The following is a 14,123-nucleotide window of genomic DNA, read 5'->3' on the forward strand; positions in this document are numbered from 1 at the left end:
TGTTATTTAGGTTTATGTTAGGTTGTTTCTTATGAGTTTTTGGACATATATTTTGTAACTGATTTAATATTTTTTTATTTCCAAAACCAAAATCATGTTCTTGAAGAGAAGAAATGAAGGGAAGTTTCCAATAGCTTTAGTTTTCCATCCTCGGCTACAAGCGCATCTTTGTCTTGCGAAAGTATTATATGTCACTTATTCATTAATTTATAATTTTAAGGCTAAAGCATGGGCTCCTGTTTCTGGGTAGGGTGTGTGCACACCTGGTAATTCTTGCATTGATTTATCATTACACGTGCAAACTATGGTTATTAATAATTTATTAGATTAGTGAAGAAACACGAATCTACTTCCATTGATGGGTCTTAGATCCAATGAGTCCACATGGTATGATACGATAACAACCAACAATGATATGAGCTCAATCTACCAAAGTCCAGTGACAAGAACCTGCAAAATAGACACCATGAGCTCGTTACGGGAAGGACAAGAGGGGGGGGGGGTTCTTCCCGTAACCACCCTCCGGCGTGAGAATAAGTACCGTTCTTATAGAGAGAAAGTACTTAAGTATTTAGAGTAGATAGTGGGGAGTGAATGAATACCGTATGGAGATTGAGAGGGTATTTATAGCCGAAGAGTGTGGGAATATGATGGGGCCAGCTGTCCCTTTCTAGAAGATGTTCCCCTAACCGTCTGGACACGTGCCCTCATATAAGAGGTTGAGCTATACGTCCCATGTGAATGATTATAACAATCTGGAAACGTGTATCTCTATGATAGGATGAGATAACCCTGGCCATGTGCACGGTTATAACAACCTGGCCAGCTGTCCTCCATTCATTGGTTGATGGGTCACGCATTCTCTAAGAAAGGATTTTGATAATTATTCTAGAAGGTAATTAGTTAATTACAGCTATCATATGACACAGCCTTCTGGTCATCCTGGCCGGTAAGGATATTCCCCTGCGGATGCCTTTTGAGGGTGTCCGGATGCTTCCGCGCATGGTCTCTAGGTCGTAACGTTTTTCTTCCTTTATTGAGTTGTGCGGGTGAGCCATATGTCCTGCGGGTGATTTATGAGGAGTATTCCTCTGACCCGCTGGTGGTACTTAAGGGTATTTGGGTCTATTTGGTTCCCTACCTCAATAAGTCCCCCAGTCCATTGTTTCTTCCGCATGAAGTTTTTATGCGGGTGAAATTTTGGTCTTAAGATATATTTAGGGGTTTTTGAATTTTGGAGTTGGTAGAAAAATATCCTATGTTTGTGGTGTGGATAACCATGAAAAGGACAATTTGACAACTTGCAGGGGCGTGGACAGATGACAAGACGTTTATGTCTGCTATCACTATACCCGACTGTACAACTTTTTCTCTTTTTCGAATTTCCCGCGTGACGTGGCGTCTGCTGAGTGGGCGATACTTTCTCTCTCCGCTGTTCGTATCCCATCGCATTAACTGCGATGGGTATAAACAGAGGAAGTTATACTTTTGTTGAAGTTTTATCGCCTTTCATATCTTATTTCTTCTTCGTTTTTCTTAATCTTCTGATTAATCCATCGATTCCATTCAAGATTGCTCGTTCTTTCCCTTTTGCCATTGGACTTATGGCTAGTAATAAGAAATCATTAATTCCCAATATCGACTATGTGGAGATTAACCGGGACCAAGCCGAATATGAAGAATTGCTTCCTATTTACGGCATTCCACCGGATTGGGGACTGGAGTTCCCTACTGCCGGATCCGTAGCCAGCAGGCCACCTACCGGAAAGATGGCTGTTTATTCCAACTATTTTACCAAGTTTCTTATAAGGTACTCAGTGCCTATGGGATTCATCTTCCCCAATTACACCCACTTACACTAACGCAAATTAGACATTTTGAATTTGTGTGTAAGGCAAATGGGATGCTACCACGCGTTGACCGATTCCCGATCTTTTACCGTATAATCAATCATGGTGGGTGGTTTAGAGGTGTCCGATATCCGGAAGGATTATTGGGACTGAACCTTCCGAGGTTTCTGAAGAATGGCAGACCCGATTCTTCTGGATCTCGGAAGACGTGAGTCCGGATCCGATGGTCCGACGTCCGGCCAATGAGGCGTTGCCGGACGTGGTTACGGCTCCCCATGAAGGCCAGGAGTGGTTCCGCCTATTAATGTTGAATCCTTCTCCGATGCGTGCCATTCGAGGGAAGCTCTAGTATTGGCGGGTATGAGCCGTCTGTGGCCATATCCTGACTTAGAGCCAATATTCATGGACGTGAACGAACATAGGTTTTATACGTTTTATTTGGATCTTCTGTTTTGTAAAACTTCTTTTTTGACCTTTCCATGTGTATGTTTCAGGTGAAGTGAGTATGATCAATGCCCTTTTCGACAACATGGGTTGTCCTCAAAAGAGGATCAGCGATATGAAAGATCTCCCTATTCTGGATAGGACTCGAGGAAATTTCCTCTTTCCAACTAAAGTTCGCGCGGAACCACTAATCTCGGAAGCCATCTTCCAAACAGGTGCGTATATCCTCAATCCTCGTCCGCTTAATATTATTATTTCTGATTGGATGATCGTGATTCTCTCTTCGAGTGACAAATCATCATCCCAAGAAGAATATGAGTCTGATGCTACGTCTGAAATTTCATCTGTTGCATACGTGTCAGCAAAGCTAGTGCGAAAGAGGAAGCTCTAGTTCTCCCGAGCAAGTGATGCAGGCGTACGCCCCACGGATACTGAGGGAGGACCCGCAACAAAAAAACAGCGGACTCACTAATAGAAAAAGCAAAGGGTCAGCCTTGCTGAACGTATTAAGGGGATGGCTGGTAAGTCGATGTGTGAACTTTATCTTTTCTTTTATGCTTTATTGATACTTAAGTATGATTTTGCTGTATGTAGATCCAGTTGCAGCTACTGGTGGAGGTGTTTCATCAGATAAACCACCGTTTCGGCCGCCTGAAGATGAAAAACCGCCATCTCCCCCGCCAGAGGAAGACGAGAAACCACCATCTCCTCCACCTGAGGAAAATCAAGAGGTTCCCCTCTCTCAGCCAGAGACTGAAGATCCTCTGTCCTATATGTTTGGGACTGGGGATGCTTCCTGTTCCAATGGGAAGGACCCGGTTGTGGATGTGGAGGCGTCTAAAATGCAAGATGCTGCACACCAAACTCCACCTCGGTATTTGGTTTCTCCATCACCAATTTTGATAGGTGAGGGGGAAGGTTCAAACTCTCAACGTCCATCATTGAACGTTGAAGGAGTGGTAACACAAGATGTTCCTCATCAATCGCTGCTTCCCATTTTCTCCTCCATCCCTGCACGCCCCCAAGCGTCAAGTTCTGATTATTATGGGGAGCCTAATCCAGGGGAGGATAACCCTATGTACATTCGTAACTGGAATATTGTGAAGGAATCTCGTTTCACAGATCCGGACACTTGTGCAACGTTTGTCAATCAATGTGTTCCTCCTGCTGAGCGGATCTATCAGCGCGGTCGTTCTCGCCATGATCTTCACAGAGATTACTCTTCGTCTTTAGCCAATACAATGGCTTGTGGGCAAAAATTTTTGCGTGAGTGGCGATCAATGGGAGAACGATGGGGTGAGATGACTCGAGCCACTGATGAAGCAAAGAAAGAGGCTCATGAGCAACGATGGGGTGAACAAACACTTGATGGGGTGGAAGTTATCAGATGCTGAGATTTCTCTAAAAGCGGAGGTGAACAAACATGCCATTGCATCCCGTCAGTGGAGGGATTCTTGCAACAGGAAAATGTCGTCCTTCAAGCTGCTCGGGACGATGCCCAGGGGAAGAAGGAGGATTTGGCCAAGGCACTTGATGCCAATTCGGCCCTAGAGGCCCAAGTGACCCGCCAAGGTGCTCTTATCCAAGAGCTTGAAGCGGAGTCGAAAGTGGAGAATGAGCGGACTGAGCTCATGGAAAAAAGAGCTACTCATAAGCAGGCCACATATGACTCGCTTCTGCATGCGTGCGATGAGGTGGAAGCTCGTGCTACTGAATATTTAAATGACAAGCAAAAAATAGCTGACGGGTTCCATGAGCTTCAAGAGAGAGCAGAGCGAGCAGAAAGGGAACGTCGAGCCACGTTGAATAAGGGAGTTTGGAGTGTCCCCGAGTGTTAAAGTTCCGATGATGAAGATTATAGCCACCGCCCAGACTCAAACGCCAGCCCCAGCCGCCCTTGATCTGGGCAAACCCGTAGTTTACAGCATTCGCGACTAGAATGGCGACGGTGATCGAGAGTTGAAAGAGCACGTTGCATGCACAACGCCACTTGTAGGAGAGATATAGAGGTACCGACTATAGAACACAAAAACACATACATATATTATTTTCAATATTCAGTTAATGCTACGTCTAAAACATAAGTTTTATTGAATAATTATCATCAAACAGATAGTAAAGAATGAATTACCTGATTAGCAAATCCTATACCGATACCAAGAAGAAGCCGGCCAACAATAAGCTAGCATCCAGACGGATACCGCAAAGCCATTGCATAATGCACCGATGCAGAAAGTGATTCCACCGATGAGCATGGACATCTTCCGGCCACAAGCCTTGGTTACAAAGGACGCGACGCATGATGCGAAGAGAGCAGCCAAATACAAGGATGACGTGAACAAGGTTAATGTTGCACTGTTAAACTTGCAGTATTGGTTGCTTGAAGCCTTAATTCATCTTCGACTCCTTTAGGTAAACCTCAGGGAAGAACTCCTTCAGAAACGGTTCCATGGATGTCACACCGCCTGAGATTCCGATAAGATCAGACCGCCCCACCAAACATGTTATCGCCACCTTGAATGTGAGTTTGCCGGGTAAGCTTTTCCATTACCAGAAGAGATCACACCACCACCAGCCATTGTGGTATAGAATTATAGATCAATATAATAGAAGAATGAATAACGAATTGCAAAAATACATGCTACAAGGTTGTATGTATTTATAGATGAAATCAGTTCTTGTGTTTGAGTTGGAATCAAACGCCTAAATAATTCTATTTCTAGTATGCATGGTCGGTCAATTCAGGATTTAATTTGTACGTGTTTATCTTTTAGTTTTAAGTTGGATTTTGAATTACAAATTAATTATTTTCGTTACATCTAATCTAGATTAAATTCAAATCTAAGTTAGGCGGTATTTGTACGTGTTTATCTTATATGTATTATACAAAAATAACCGAATCAAACGAATTAGACACAACAAAATAAAATCTTATATGAATCTATAACAAAACCGTTTTAAAAGTTATATGCTTTTAAAAGTTATATACAAATAAATAATCTTATATTCAAATATATAATCATATATGTTTACCTGGAGAATTACTAACTTCTACCCGTGTTGTGAACAACTCAATAACCTAGTAGGCTGTATAGTATCGTTAACTCCCTATTGTTTTACTCGTTTATCTTCCTAATAGTTTCATATTAAAACTTAGAAACGGATCCATAATTTTTCTCTCTTTCTTTTTTTTTTTATCAGTGCGGCTAAAAATGGATAATCAGTTTCAATTTTTACTTCAAAAAAATTCAACTCCCCCATGATCATGATGCAACTTTAAGTAACAATAAATGTTGAAAACTAAGTAGAAATGTAGTTAAAAATATGCATACTTTCGAAGACAATGCAAAATTGTTGCCAAAAACACTGTAAAAAGCAATTCAGAATTGTCATTAAAGATGGGCATAATTGTTTAAAACATTTGAAGAATAACTCATAAAACACTTCCGAATTCATGTTAACAAAATTACATAATTGTTGTAAAACAAAATGTGTAGATATGTTGTTGAATGCGAGCCAAGCAAATTCAAATTTAATAGACCGTACAAAAATGTTTAGCATTTCATAGATATGCGATGATGTATATATGTGCTAAAAAAACTCAACTTTAGTTAACCAATCTCCTAATCATCAAAAACGAGTCAATCAATCTCCTAATCCATCAGGTAAGTTAATCAATCTCAATAAAGAAAGTTGAATGATTATATATGTAATTGGTGTAGAGGTGTACAAACCGGGTATTCATAGGAACCAGAACCGGGTATGTACATCAAAAGTCAAAACCGGGTCGGGTAGGAATCGGTTCCGGGTATAGTTGGGTATTTGACCAGTTCCATCGGGTTTCGGGTAGGGTCAGGTTTTAACCTGGTATTGGCGAAACCTGGTATTTCGGGTAGGGTCGGGTTTCAGATATAAATACAAAACATGAAATTTCCAACAAGGGTCATTTCTTTTATTTCTTTTCTTTTTTGCAATGAATTTTATCTCTTTTTGGTTTTAACATTTAACAATTTTCTAGTTCAAGTATCATAAAGATCGAATTCGCATCGAGTACCCTCGCAATGTCTAGGTTTTACCAACCGAATAAAGGTAGTGTAAAATGTGTTGGAACCGAGACAGACCAGATTCACCACCGCGCGACAACGTCTTGGTTTCACCGACCGAATAAATGTAGTTTGAAATGCGTCATAACCGAAATCGACTGAATTTGTGTCGATTCGCCACCAAAACATCCGGGTTTTACTGACCGTATAAACATCATTTTAAACATATTATTTGTATCATAAGCTATACGGGTTTTTTTTAGTTTCTGGAACGTAATGAACGTAACTGAATCCGAATGAATTCACAAAGAGTACATAACCATATATCAGCTTCCCCAGTTCTAGGAATGAGCTTGGGACATTACTCGTATCCGTACCCGTACCTGTATTCGTACCTAAAATCAATAAAAACATTATATTATTTAATATTGAGAATATATTTTATATATAAAATATGAAGAATCTCAATTAAACCGTTAAATATTCCAAGCATGTACAAAATACCAAACGTACCCGTACTTGTACCCGATTGTACATGTACCGAAATTCAACAAAAATGAGTACCAATACAAGTACCGTATAAACATCATTTTAAACATATTATTTGTATCATAAGCTATACGGGTTTTTTTTAGTTTCTGGACTGTAATGAACGTAACCGAATCCGAACGAATTCACAAAGAGTACATAAGCATATATCAGCTGCCCCAGTGCTAGGAATGAGCTTGGGACATTACTCGTATCCATACTCGTACCTGTACTCGTACCTAAAATCAATAAAAGCATGTACCAATACTCATACCAAATTTTTCAGTATGGTACGGGTGTTTCGGTATGGTACTCGTTTTTGTACCACTTTGCTTTTTTATTTCCAAATTTTCGACGATCTTGACACCGGTACCAGTACAAGTAACAAACAACCTGAATTAGTTCAGGTTTCAGTACTTGCACATGTACGTGACGGATACCAAATTAGTACAAGTACCAAATTGGTGCCGATTTAATGGTAAGATAGTATTAAAGAACCCTAATTTGTATTCGACTTTAAGTGATTTGTTTGTTGGTTCAAGTCTTGGATGTTATATTATTTGTTGAAGAAACGTTTGGTACTTGTTCAATAATAACATCGTTGGAGAATATATTTTATATATAAAATATGAAGAATCCCAATTAAACCCTTAAATATTCCAAGCATGTACAAAATACCAAACGTACCCGTACTTGTACCCGATTGTACATGTACCGAAATTCAACAAAAATGAGTACTAATACATGTACTGAATAAGCTAAATCGGTACGGGACAGGAATGTGTATGATTACAAGTATGGGTATTTGGAACAAATGTTCATCCCTACCCGGCGCAACACGCATGGGAAAAAAATAGCTACCACCACCACCACCACCACCATTGCTATTTACAATTTTACAAAAGGACCATAAAACAAACTTTAATTTTTTATAATATAACAAAAATTAACACAAGATTTATAACTTTAGAAAATTTACAAAACTAGAAGGGTAGGGTGTGAACTTTTTTTTTTCTTTTATCCAATTTTAACAAGCTAATAATGACTTTGTCAAACTCTTTACACAACTTAAAAATAATAAACACAAATAAGTAAAGAGTTTAAGTTTAAAGATGACAACCGGATTTATAGAGGTTCAAGTGAATGTTAACTAATTCATTCTACGTCTTTTACCTGATCCTCGATCGAGAGTTTTCTTCACTAGTCATCACCTTAAAATGGCAGGGATCACAAATAAAAAAGTCTAACTCTTCCAAGGAAGTGATCACATTATTCACCAGGCACATCAAGTACTCAGCTTTACAATTTCTTATAATTTCACTATGTCAAGACAACGAGTCTTCTCCTAAGTCAGCCAATGTTGGTGGCTTTATGGAGCCTAAATTTCGTAGAACACCGCCCCGCTCTGGAGTTTTCAGTGGCGTTTCGAAGCTAGAGTTTTATACATAACGTTCAAATGACACACATTTTGATTAATATAACCGTTGGGCATATAAAAAAAATTAATGTGATAAGGTTCTTACCATAATATGTTTATGATTTGTGCTCTGATAGTAATAGTAATAGTTGTTAGGGCATAGAATTTATGCTGAGGATCATGTATCCTTAAGTAACTTATGGATGAATTATCCTTGAGATATGTTCCAGGTTGCTAAGGATCAAGGATACTCGGTATTATCTGTTTACTAATAATTGTGTTTGAATGGTGTTGTGCTTGATAGGTACAACGGATCTATGACTGAGTCCACCTCATATTTCGCTATTGGAGACTCTTAGCACGTGGTCAAAAGACATTGAAGGAGTTCGGAGAAGAGTGGCGGATTTGTAGGAGTAGTTGTTAGTTGTTGTTTACTTTTATAAATGAGATTATGATCAATTAGGTCACAACACGTTCACGAATACTGCTCAAAAATTTCTCTATCAGTTCACACACACATAGCTTTCATTGTAATCATTGATCATAATCTCCACCAATGTAACCCGATTTTTGATTAATAAAGTGGTGAAAGACAACTGTCGTCACCCGGGGTTTTTAAGCCGGCGATCCACTAAAGATTAAGGGATTTTCCTCGTAAAAAATCCTCGTGTTTGTGTTTGCCATCGTTTCATTATTGTTATCATCGAATTAGCACTAAACCTCATATTTACGGATTTGGTTACATTATCCTTAGTTGATTTTTGACCAAAACAATTTGGCACCCACCGTGGGGCAATTGGTGCTATAATCCATATTAATTCCTATCAATTTTCAACTTTATTACCTATACTACCATCAATGGCCTCTCAACAATCTTCTACTTCATCCACTATGCCTTCATCAGTTTCTCACCCACCAAGAACCTTACCACCGATGCCTCCTCCACTAGCAGTAGCTCCAAGGGTCACCGCGATTGGAAACAAGACACAACTTCTAGTGTTCCAGAGCTCAAAAACCACTGCTTTCACTTTGGTGGTTAATTCTAACAATGATGTTTCTACTATGTTTTCACAGGTTGAAGCATATATGGAGCAGCAAAGCAGGTCTAATCAGAAAATCCTTCGTGAGATAGAAGATCTCAAGAAGAGCAAGAGGCCACTGGAGGATCAGACTCCTTTGGTGCCTAGGATGCTGGATTTCACCACTCCAGGATCCTTGGCTCAACTTACTCAAGGATCATTTATCCTTCAACAGGGGTCCAGGGGTCAACAGACTCAAGGATCCTCGTTCCTGCAGCCAGGATCATCTATCCTCCAACAAGGGTCTATAGGTCAGCAAACTCAAGGATCCCCGTTCCTTCAACAAGGATCCATGGGTCAACAAACTCAAGGATCCTCGTTTTTTCAACAAGGATCGTCTATCCTTCAACCAGGATCCTCTGGATTGTATCCTCAAGGATCTTTCAACTCCCAACCTCAAGGAACCTTCTGGCAGAATCAAGGATCCTCAGGGGTTCAACATCAAAGATCCTAAGAGGTCCATGAAGGAGACATCATCCCCATGCAAACCATTGCCTCTGGTGGACCAACTCCTATAGCAGATGCTTCTTATTTTAGCTACTCTTATGGGATGCCAACGTTCAACCAACTCAGAGGTAACACATATAATCACATATCCTTAGATACTAACCTTAGCTCTATGCTGGATTCAGTATCTACCAAGCTATGGCTAAGAAACTTCAGATGCTTAACGATATGATATCCAGCTTTCCAGGAGTGGTCCGTCCAATCCCTGAAATACCAGAAGGGAGCCATAAGCTGTCCAGATTTGCTCCACCCTTATGTGATGCAGAGATCCCAAAACGCTTTCAAACTCCCAACATAAAGGTGTATGAAAGCAACTCCGCCCCCCACAAGACGCACAAGTCATCAACTTCATTTCCGGTGGCTCAGGCATATATGGAACTTCGTTTTCCGCAGCCAAAAGGCACACTAAAGAAACAAAGTTAGAGAATGGCGAGCGACCAGTCATCTCCACTACCTTAACAACTGATAAGGAAAATCTTCTTTGATAAAGAAGACAAATCAAGCATCCTGGATCCTCATCATTATGGTTAGGAGCTCAAATCTTCTTTGATTAAACACCTTACAATTGTTTATATTCGTCTATGAGCATAGCCATTTACAGATGGCAGCAGGCGGTCCCGCCACATTTGGCATTGGTTAAGAAGTCTTTTAAGTCTCTTAAACTTTGCTTACACGCTTCTTGTTCTAAACTATTCCTGCATTGGTTTTATGGTTAGTATAAATTTCTTCTTATTAAATCGAGGAAATTAGAACCCAATTTTGACTGGTGTTGACATTGATGACACAGGTATTAAGTCTACATGAAACAGTGGCTGCATACGGGAGCGTGTACTACATTGGAACCAGGGACGGATTTATTCCAATGAGTACCGGGTCAAGCGAACCAGGTGTTTTTCGAACCGTAGTGGAGCATTTAATAGCGACTTTTTTAGCGAACCAGGTGTTTTTCGAACCGTAGTGGAGCATTTACTTGACCCGAACCGTTAAACCAATCCGAATCGTCAACCCGACCCAATTTTTTTATACGCGTTCTTATATATTTAGAGCATCTTAAAATAGCGAACCAGATAAAAAAAAATTCTAAATCCGTCACTGATTGGAACTATCATTCCGGTGGTGTTGATTCTTCTCGGGAATGTAATCAAGCCAAAACCATCGAAAGCCCGAAAAGAGCTGTGAGGTTTTGTAAAACCATCTCTCTCCCTTAATTCCCAATGAAAAAGCAAAGGATGAGATTTGCCAAGCTATAAATCATTTCTTAGCTTAGGATTAAATTTAATGTCAAAAACGACTTTTTTTGTTTTCAATTTTGTTTCCATTATCTAAGATCATCATTATGAAGTCTATATGTTGTACTTAATTTCTTTGACAAGGAGGTGAGAGGAGGGGACTTATGTGTAGTAGTTTCATGGTTAATTATTCAAGGATTTCCGACGAAAAAGAATTACAACAAAAAAACTACTCGCTTTCCCAATCGTCAATAGACATTTCGAGTTCCTTGTTCACACTGACCCTTCCTCTTTACTAGTCGAGGCATTACACCTCCCTAAAATACACGCTTGTTAAGTTGTGATATGTCATCTTACGGCGGTGAGTACTAAGCTAGTCAGTTCATCAACCCATTTTCCAAAGTTCATTCATAAACTGTTGAAATAATTGGATTAAGAACACGATATTTCGTGAGAACTCCTCACGACTCTTTTAGTTATTAAAAACTAAAACCACACATTACAATTAACCCTAGACCCTCTCTCTATTTATACTAATGAAAACTTGAAACCCTAATCTAATTCTACTAAAACTCAAATAAACTAATTACAATAAACCAAAATTTTCACGTCACCCTCCAACTTTATTTTAAGCTTGTTTCACGATTAACTTCCAACGTAAACTGTTTTCCGTTTTCTTGATCATCCTTGTTTGTTGTATCCTTAAATATATATGTTTTATGTACCTTAAATAACACAACAGTTGTAGGAAGATTTGTGCAATGAAGAAGGTGAATAACATGTTAACTGAAACAGTAACACTTTGCGCGGCCGATCGGATCTCGAGCGGAAAGATTTCGCTAGGAAACGATCCAACCCAACGGCCCCCAAGACCACACAAACCCGACAATGTATACGCAGATGGCTATAACTACGAGCGCCGAATACCATTTCTCAAGCTCACCCGGGTTTCCGTTAATCCCAAACTTGTAACCAATTGCAAAAGTGATCACAGCCTACAAAAATAATAATACAAAGATTAATTAATTTCACAAAACCTATAGACAACTACATTATAGTACGTTTTGATCATTTAAATTCAGATATTCTTTACCTGACAAACCAACATTTGAATGCCACCTTCAAAAAACCAAAACCTTCTTCCATATTTATCGACCAAGAGGACAGAAACGATAGTTGCTATCATGTTAACAGCCCCGGTGATGAGCGAGGAAAGGAGGGAAGCGTTGTCTCCAAATCCCATGGTTTTAAACAAAACCGGAGCGTAGAACATGAACACATTCATGCCGGTTAGTTGTTGAAAGAACGGAATGGCAACCGCAAAGAACACCTGCGGTCTGTATTTACGGCTAAGAAGATTGAGCCATGGGCTCTTAATCTTTTTAGACTCTTCACTTGCTTCAACGAGATCGTTGAACTCTTCATCCACATTATCAACACCGCGGATTTTGAGTAATCTTTGTTTGGCTTCTTGAAGCTTGCCACGTTGAATAAGGGAGTTTGGAGTGTCCGCGAGTGTTAAAGTCCCGATGATGAAGATTATAGCCACCGCCCAGACTCAAACGCCAGCCCCAGCCGCCCTTGATCTGGGAAAACCCGTAGTTTACAGCATTCGCGACTAGAATAGCGACGGTGATCGAGAGTTGAAAGAGCACGTTGCATGCACCACGCCACTTGTAGGAGAGATATAGAGGTACCGACTATAAAACACAAAAACACATACATATATTATTTTCAATATTCAGTTAATGCTACGTCTAAAACATAAGTTTTATTGAATAATTATCATCAAACAGATAGTAAAGAATGAATTACCTGATTAGCAAATCCTATACCGATACCAAGAAGAAGCCGGCCAACAATAAGCTAGCATCCAGACGGATACCGCAAAGCCATTGCATAATGCACCGATGCAGAAAGTGATTCCACCGATGAGCATGGACATCTTCCGGCCACAAGCCTTGGTTACAAAGGACGCGCCGCATGATGTGAAGAGAGCAGCCAAATACAAGGATGACGTGAACAAGGTTAATGTTGCACTGTTAAACTTGCAGTATTGGTTGCTTGAAGCCTTAATTCATCTCCGACTCCTTTCGGTAAACCTCAGGGAAGAACTCCTTCAGAAACGGTTCCATGGATGTCACACCGCCTGAGATTCCGATAAGATCAGACCGCCCCACCAAACATGTTATCGCCACCTTGAATGTGAGTTTGCCGGGTAAGCTTTTCCATTACCAGAAGAGATCACACCACCACCAGCCATTGTGGTATAGAATTATAGATCAATATAATAGAAGAATGAATAACGAATTGCAAAAATACATGCTACAAGTTTGTATGTATTTATTGATGAAATCAGTTCTTGTGTTTGAGTTGGAATCAAACGCCTAAATAATTCTATTTCTAGTATGCATGGTCGGTCAATTCAGGATTTAATTTGTACGTGTTTATCTTTTAGTTTTAAGTTGGATTTTGAATTACAAATTAATTATTTTTCGTTACATCTAATCTAGATTAAATTCAAATCTAAGTTAGGCGGTATTTGTACGTGTTTATCTTATAGGTATTATACAAAAATAACCGAATCAAACGAATTAGACACAACAAAATAAAATCTTATATGAATCTATAACAAAACCGTTTTAAAAGTTATATACTTTTAAAAGTTATATACATATAAATAATCTAATATTCAAATATATAATCATATATGTTTACCTGGAGAATTACTAACTTCTACCCGTGTTGTGAACAACTCAATAACCTAGTAGGCTATATAGTATCGTTAACTCCCTATTGTTTTACTCGTTTATCTTCCTACTAGTCTCATATTAAAACCTAGAAACGGATCCATAATTTTTCTCTCTTTCTTTCTTTTTTTTTATCAGTTCCGCTAAAAATGGATAATTAGTTTCAATTTTTACTTCAAAAAAATTCAAACTCCCCCATGATCATGATGCAACTTTAACAATAAATGTTGAAAACTAAGTAGAAATGTTGTTAAAAATATGCATACTTTCGAAGAC

The 14,123-nt window shown here is 39.3% G+C and overlaps 1 pseudogene; it reads right to left on the reverse strand.

The window, feature by feature from the left end:
• Positions 1–6,698: 6,698 nt before the first annotated feature.
• Positions 6,699–13,360, reverse strand: LOC143582950 (sugar carrier protein C-like; annotated as a pseudogene).
• Between the last annotated feature and the right edge of the window lie 763 nt (positions 13,361–14,123).

The sequence above is a fragment of the Bidens hawaiensis genome, unplaced genomic scaffold (genome assembly GCF_021521415.1).
Source record: "Bidens hawaiensis isolate Kalapana, Puna unplaced genomic scaffold, B.hawaiensis_p1.1 tig00032075_1, whole genome shotgun sequence".
Taxonomy (NCBI): domain Eukaryota; kingdom Viridiplantae; phylum Streptophyta; class Magnoliopsida; order Asterales; family Asteraceae; genus Bidens; species Bidens hawaiensis.